The sequence below is a fragment of the Chrysemys picta genome, unplaced genomic scaffold, assembly GCF_011386835.1.
Source record: "Chrysemys picta bellii isolate R12L10 unplaced genomic scaffold, ASM1138683v2 scaf107, whole genome shotgun sequence".
Classification (NCBI taxonomy): Eukaryota; Metazoa; Chordata; order Testudines; family Emydidae; genus Chrysemys; species Chrysemys picta.
The window spans coordinates 15,001-22,500 of NW_027052814.1; the positions used below are offsets into that span (position 1 = coordinate 15,001).

Genomic DNA, 7,500 nt, shown 5'->3' on the forward strand with positions numbered 1-7,500 from the left:
CGGTTTGCTTTCCGGCCACCAGGTCAACCCATTGGATTCGACGGGTTGACCTGGCGGCTGGTTTGCTTTCCGGCCACCAGGTCAACCCATTGGATTCGACGGGTTGACCTGGTGGCCGGTTTGCTTTCCGGCCCGGGTGTCACCCCACTCCCAGGGCAGCACGGCAGTGGTCTTGAGGACCACAGAGGGGGGCTTAATAGTCGAGAGGGAGCAGGTCCGGGGGAGGCTTAATAGTCGTCCCCCGGCCAGTCCGGGGGAGGCTTAATAGTCGTCCCCCGGGTACTCCGGGGGCCAGGCTTAATCGTCGTCCCCCCGGGCGCTCCAGGGGGAAAAGCTTAATAGTCCTCCCCCGAGGATAGGCTTAATAGGCGTCCCCCGGCCAGTCCGGGGGAGGCTTAATAGTCCTTCCAGGGGAGGCTTAATAGTCATCCCCCGGGCAGTCCGCGGGAGGCTTAATAGTCGTCCCCCGAGTGCTCCGGGGGGGGCAGGCTTAATAGTCGTTCCCCAGGCAGTCCGGGAGAGGCTTAAGAGTCATCCCCCGACAGTGTGGGTGTGGGTGTGGGCGGGGGGGAGGCTTAGCAGTCGTCCCCAGGGCGGTCCGGGGGTGGGGGGAGGCCTCAGAGTCGTCCCTCCGAGAGCCGTGTCGGCGGCGGTGGCGGGTGTCAGGCTTTACATCCAGCCTCCGGAGGGTGAGCGTCCTCGGACGCGATGCAGCCGCCGCAGAGAGGCAGCCTCCGAGGCAGGGAGCGGAGCACCGAGGCTGGGGAGTGGGGAGCAGGAGCCGGGGGGGGGGAGGTGGGGGGCGTTCAGGACAACAGGTCAACCCCCGGGAAGCGGCTGTCAAATGTTCAAAGTCCCCACTCGGCCACCAGGTCAAGCCCCGGGAAGCGGCTGTAAAATGTTCAAAGTCCCCCCCGGGACAACAGGTCAAGCCCTGGGAGGCGGCTGTCAAATGTTCAAAGTCCCCACCGGGACAACAGGTCAAGCCCTGGGAGGCGGCTGTCAAATGTTCAAAGTCCCCACCGGGACAACAGGTCAACCCCCGGGAAGCGGCTGTCAAATTTTCAAAGTCCCCGTTCGGCCACCAGGTCAACCCGCTGAATCTACTGGGTTGACCTGGCGGCCGGTTTGCTTTCCGGCCACCAGGTCAACCCATTGGATTCGACGGGTTGACCTGGCGACCGGTTTGCTTTCCGGCCACCAGGTCAACCCATTGGATTCGACGGGTTGACCTGGTGGCCGGTTTGCTTTCCGGACCGGATGTCACCCCACTCCCAGGGCAGCGCGGCAGTGGTGCTGAGGACCGCAGAGGGGGGGCTTAATAGTCGAGAGGGAGCAGGTCCGGGGGAGGCTTAATAGTCGTCCCCCGAGGACTCCGGGGGCCAGGCTTAATAGTCGTCCCCCCCCCCCCCCCCCCCGGGCGCTCCAGGGGGGAAAGCTTAATAGTCCTCCCCCGAGGACTCCGGGGGCAGGCTTAACAGTCGTCCGCCCCGGGCGCTCCAGCGGGAAAGCTTAATAGTCCTCCCCTGACAGTGTGTGTGTGTGTGGGAGGGAGGCTTAGCAGTCTTGCCCCGGGTGGTCCGGTGGGGGAGGCTTAGCAGTCATCCCCCGAGGACTCCGGGGGCAGGCTTAATAGTGGTTCCAGGGGAGGCTTAATAGTCTTCCCCCGGGCAGTCCGGGAGAGGCTTAATCGTCATCCCCCGACAGTGTGTGTGTGTGTGTGTGGGGGGGAGGCTTAGCAGTCTTCCCCCAGGCTGGGTGGGGGCCTGGCGGGAGGCGTCGCAGTCTTCCCCCGGGCGGTCCGGTGGGGGAGGCTTAGCAGTCGTCCCCAGGGCGGTCCGGGGGTGGGGTGGGGTGGGGGGCCTCACAGTCGTCCCTCGGAGAGCCGGGTCGGCGGCAGTGGTGGGTTTACGTCCAGCCTCCGGAGGGTGCGCGTCCTCGGAGGCGATGCAGGCGCCGCAGAGAGGCAGCCTCCGAGGCAGGGAGCGGAGCACCGAGGCTGGGGAGAGGGGAGCAGGAGCCGGGGGCTGGGGGTGGGGGTGGGGGGCGTTCAGGACAACCGGTCAAGCCCCGGGAAGCAGCTGTCAAATGTTCCAAGTCCCCACTCGGCCACCAGGTCCACCCCAGTCTAGCAATGGGGTTGACCTGGCTGACGGCCGGTTAGTATCAAGGTAAACTCACCGTCGTCCACAGGAGGGCAGCTCTCAGGCCGGCCGGCTGCGGCTGACTCTGGGGCGGCGCCCGGTCCCGGCAGCGAGGGGCGGGGGGCGCGGAGCGAGACGGGGCTAACCGGGGGGGGGGGGCGCCTCCTGCGACTTTGGGGGCCGCGGGTCGTCAGTGGCGTGCAGGCCGGGCCTCTCCCGGGGGATTCGGGGGGGCGGTCCTGCGGGCCGGGCGCAGGGGGCTCGGGCGAGCCCGGGCCGGTCCGCCCCGGGGCCGGGGTCTCCGCCTGCGGCTCAGGGGGGCGCGGGTCGTCGGGGGAGGAAGCCCGGGGGAGCTGCACACCGGCCCGCCAGGCCAGGCCTGGCCTGGATGGCCGCGGGGGGATTCGGGGCGGTCCCGCGGGCCGGGGGCCGGGCGCAGGGGAGGCGGGGGGTCCGAGCGAGTCCGTCCCGGGCCCGGGGCCTCCCCCTGCGGCTTTGGGGTCCGTGGGTCCCCGCTGGCGGAAGCCACTGGGAGCTGGACACCCGCCGTCCGTCCCGCCTGGCCAGGCCTGGCCTGGGTGGCCGCGGGGGGATTCGGGGCGGTCCCGCGGGCCGGCGGCCGGGCGCAGGGGAGGCGGGGGGTCCGAGCGAGTCGGTCCCGGGCCTGGGGTCTCCCCCTGCGGCTTTGGGGTCCGTGGGTCCCCGCTGGAGGAAGCCGCTGGGCGCTGGACACCCGCCGTCCGTCCCGCCTGGCCAGGCCTGGCCTGGGTGGCCGCGGGGGGATTCGGGGCGGTCCCGCGGGCCGGCGGCCGGGCGCAGGGGGTCCGAGCGAGTCCGTCCCAGGCCCGGGGCCTCCCCCTGCGGCTTTGGGGTCCGTGGGTCCCCGCTGGAGGAAGCCGCTGGGCGCTGGACACCCGCCGTCCGTCCCGCCTGGCCAGGCCTGGCCTGGGTGGCCGCGGGGGGGGATTCGGGGCGGACCTGCGGGCCGGCGGCCGGGAGGGTCCGGGCCAGTCCGCCCCATGCCCGGCGTCTCCCCCAGCGGCTTCGGTGGCCCCGGGGGGGGTCCTCCGCGGAGGAAGCCGGGTGGGTGGGGAGCCGGACCCCAGGCGCCCAGACCCGTGACCTGCGGCCGCGACCTCCGACTCGGCAGGAGCGACGAGGGGCTTTCCGGCCCGTCCCCCCCTCTCCTTCCCCCCCAGAAAAGGAGAGAGAGCTGACTCGGACCGGGAAAAGCTGCCTACGGCACCTGGGATTCCCAGGCGGTCACCCATCCAAGTACTAGCCAGGCCCGGGACGGTTTACCTTCCGAGATCGGACGGGATCGGGGGCGTTCGGTCCGGTATGGCCGTAGGCACCCGGCCCCGCGCCTCCTCGCCCGCTTTCCCCTGCCGACGCCCGGGCCTGCCGCACGGTGAGCCCCGGTCGGACTGCCCCCCCCCCTGCGGCAGGGCCCCCGTCTCTCGCGGGCCCGGTCCTTTTTTCCTTTTCGAGCTCCGGGGCCCGGGCTGGCCGCCAGAGCCCCTCCGCCCGCCCTCCCCGGCGTCGGGGAAAATACTGTCCCGGACTTCCAGTGCGCCCGATCCTGTCAGCCGGGGGGTGGGGAGGGGCAGTCCCTCGCTGCGGCCGGGGAGGGTGAGCCCAGGGCGGCTTGCCTGCCGTGCGAGGCCCCTCTCGGCCACCAGGTCAACCCCGAGTCGAAAGGGCTGAAAAATTTTCAGAGTCCCCTCCCGGGCACCAGGTCAACCCGTGGAATCGGACGGGTTCACCTGCTGGCCGGTTCGCTTCCCGGCCACCAGGTCAACCCCTAGGTTGCCGACCGGCCTACCCAGTGGCCGGTTTGCTTTCCGGCCACCAGGTCAACCCCTAGGGGTTTTAACGGGGGCACGCCCGGTGGCCTCTTTCCCGTCCGGTCACCAGGTCAACCCGGATCTCCCTCCTTCCCTGGGCGTCCCCTCCTCGGAGGCGTCAGGTTCCATTTCCCCCCCCCCCCAGACTTCCAGGGGCCCGATCCAGTCGGCCGGGAGGCAGTCCCTCGCTGCGGCCGGGGAGGGTGAGCCCAGGGCGGCCTGGTCCATGTCTCTAGTGGGCCCGATCCTTTTTTTTTTTTTCGAGCTCCGGGGCCAGGCCCGCCCGGGCAGCCCTCCTCGGAGGCGTGGGGCGATTCCCCCCCCCCCCCAGACTTCCAGGGGCCCGATCCTGTCGGCCGGGAGGCAGTCCCTCGCTGCGGCCGGGGAGGGTCAGCCCAGGGCGGCTTGCCTGCCGTGCGAGTCCCCTCTCGGCCACCAGGTCAACCGCGAGTCGAAAGGGCTGAAAAATTTTCAGAGTCCCCTCCCGGGCACCAGGTCAACCCGTGGAATCGAACGGGTTCACCTGCTGGCCGGTTCGCTTCCCGGCCACCAGGTCAACCCGTGGAATCGGACGGGTTCACCGGCTGGCCGGTTCGCTTTCCGGCCACCAGGTCAACCCCTAGGTTTTAAGGGGGGGACGCCCGGTGGCCTCTTTCCCGTCCGGTCACCAGGTCAACCCGGATCTCCCTCCTTCCCTGGGCGCCCCCTCCTCGGAGGCGTCAGGTTCCATTCTTTTTTCCAGACTTCCAGGGGCCCGATCCAGTCGGCCGGGTGGCAGTCCCTCGCTGCGGCCGGGGAGGGTGAGCCCAGGGCGGCTTGCCTGCCGTGCGAGTCCCCTCTCGGCCACCAGGTCAACCCCGAGTCGAAAGGGCTGAAAAATTTTCAGAGTCCCCTCCCGGGCACCAGGTCAACCCGTGGAATCGAACGGGTTCACCTGCTGGCCGGTTCGCTTCCCGGCCACCAGGTCAACCCGTGGAATCGGACGGGTTCACCGGCTGGCCGGTTCGCTTTCCGGCCACCAGGTCAACCCCTAGGTTTTAAGGGGGGGGGGACGCCCGGTGGCCTCTTTCCCGTCCGGTCAGCAGGTCAACCCGGATCTCCCTCCTTCCCTGGGTGCCCCCTCCTCGGAGGCGTCAGGTTCCATTCTTTTTTCCAGACTTCCAGGGGCCCGATCCAGTCGGCCGGGTGGCAGTCCCTCGCTGCGGCCGGGGAGGGTGAGCCCAGGGCGGCTTGCCTGCCGTGCGAGTCCCCTCTCGGCCACCAGGTCAACCCCGAGTCGAAAGGGCTGAAAAATTTTCAGAGTCCCCTCCCGGGCACCAGGTCAACCCGTGGAATCGAACGGGTTCACCTGCTGGCCGGTTCGCTTCCCGGGCACCAGGTCAACCCGTGGAATCGAACGGGTTCACCTGCTGGCCGGTTCGCTTCCCGGGCACCAGGTCAACCCGTGGAATCGAACGGGTTCACCTGCTGGCCGGTTCGCTTCCCGGGCACCAGGTCAACCCGTGGAATCGAACGGGTTCACCTGCTGGCCGGTTCGCTTTCCGGCCACCAGGTCAACCCCTAGGTTTTAAGGGGGGGGGGACGCCCGGTGGCCTCTTTCCCGTCCGGTCAGCAGGTCAACCCGGATCTCCCTCCTTCCCTGGGCGCCCCCTCCTCGGAGGCGTCAGGTTCCATTCTTTTTTCCAGACTTCCAGGGGCCCGATCCAGTCGACCGGGAGGCAGTCCCTCGCTGCGGCCGGGGAGGGTGAGCCCAGGGCGGCTTGCCTGCCGTGCGAGTCCCCTCTCGGCCACCAGGTCAACCCCGAGTCGAAAGGGCTGAAAAATTTTCAGAGTCCCCTCCCGGGCACCAGGTCAACCCGTGGAATCGAACGGGTTCACCTGCTGGCCGGTTCGCTTCCCGGGCACCAGGTCAACCCGTGGAATCGAACGGGTTCACCTGCTGGCCGGTTCGCTTCCCGGGCACCAGGTCAACCCGTGGAATCGAACGGGTTCACCTGCTGGCCGGTTCGCTTTCCGGCCACCAGGTCAACCCCTAGGTTTTAAGGGGGGGGACGCCCGGTGGCCTCTTTCCCGTCCGGTCAGCAGGTCAACCCGGATCTCCCTCCTTCCCTGGGCGCCCCCTCCTCGGAGGCGTCAGGTTCCATTCTTTTTTCCAGACTTCCAGGGGCCCGATCCAGTCGGCCGGGTGGCAGTCCCTCGCTGCGGCCGGGGAGGGTGAGCCCAGGGCGGCTTGCCTGCCGTGCGAGTCCCCTCTCGGCCACCAGGTCAACCCCGAGTCGAAAGGGCTGAAAAATTTTCAGAGTCCCCTCCCGGGCACCAGGTCAACCCGTGGAATCGAACGGGTTCACCTGCTGGCCGGTTCGCTTCCCGGGCACCAGGTCAACCCGTGGAATCGAACGGGTTCACCTGCTGGCCGGTTCGCTTCCCGGGCACCAGGTCAACCCGTGGAATCGAACGGGTTCACCTGCTGGCCGGTTCGCTTCCCGGGCACCAGGTCAACCCGTGGAATCGAAAGGGTTCACCTGCTGGCCGGTTCGCTTTCCGGCCACCAGGTCAACCCCTAGGTTTTAAGGGGGGGGACGCCCGGTGGCCTCTTTCCCGTCCGGTCAGCAGGTCAACCCGGATCTCCCTCCTTCCCTGGGCGCCCCCTCCTCGGAGGCGTCAGGTTCCATTCTTCTTTTTCCAGACTTCCAGGGGCCCGATCCAGTCGACCGGGAGGCAGTCCCTCGCTGCGGCCGGGGAAGGTGAGCCCAGGGCGGCCTGGTCCATGTCTCTAGTGGGCCCGATCCTTTTTTTTTTTCCGAGCTCCGGGGCCAGGCCCGCCCGGGCAGCCCTCCTCGGGGGCGTGGGGCGATTTCCCCCCCCCCCACCCCCAGACTTCCAGGGGCCCGATCCTGTCGGCCGGGAGGCAGTCCCTCGCTGCGGCCGGGGAGGGTCAGCCCAGGGCGGCCTGCTTGGCGGCCGGGTCCATGTCTCTAGTGGGCCCGATCCTTTTTTTCCCTTTTCCGGCTCCGGGGCCCGGGGTGCCCGGGTAGCCCTCCGCGGTGGCGTCGGCCAATTTTTTTTAAAATCAGACTTCCGTGGGCCCGATCCTGACGGCCGGGAGGCAGTCCCTCGCCGCGTCCGGGGACGGCGAGACGCTCGGCCACCGGGTCAACCCGGAGGAAGCGGGCTGGGGGAAGAAAAAAAAAAAAAAAGTTTTCCAAGTCCGAAAAATTTTCAAAGTCCCCTCTCGGCCACCAGGTCAACCCCTTTGGAGCGAATGGGTTGACCTGACGGCCGGTCGTCTCGCGGATGTCCGGAAGGGGTCGCCCCACGCCGTCTCGGCCGACCGAGGGAACCACGAGGTGGCGCCCAGTTCCAGTTTCGTACCGCCGAAGGCGGGGCTTTGGCTTTTTCGACCTGCCTTTCGAGGATTGTGTGAGGAGATTTCTGAGGACAGGTTTTTCAGAGCCTGTGAGAACCGGAGCTCAGCCTAGGGGATCAATCCGAGTATTGTACCCGACCCT

At 68.7% G+C, this 7,500-nt stretch overlaps 1 non-coding gene across 1 annotated transcript; it reads right to left on the reverse strand.

Annotated features, from left to right (window-relative positions):
- Positions 1-3,378: 3,378 nt before the first annotated feature.
- Positions 3,379-3,497, reverse strand: LOC135978048 (5S ribosomal RNA). Its single transcript, XR_010595480.1, has one exon. It is a non-coding gene; the product is annotated as a 5S ribosomal RNA (ribosomal RNA).
- Between the last annotated feature and the right edge of the window lie 4,003 nt (positions 3,498-7,500).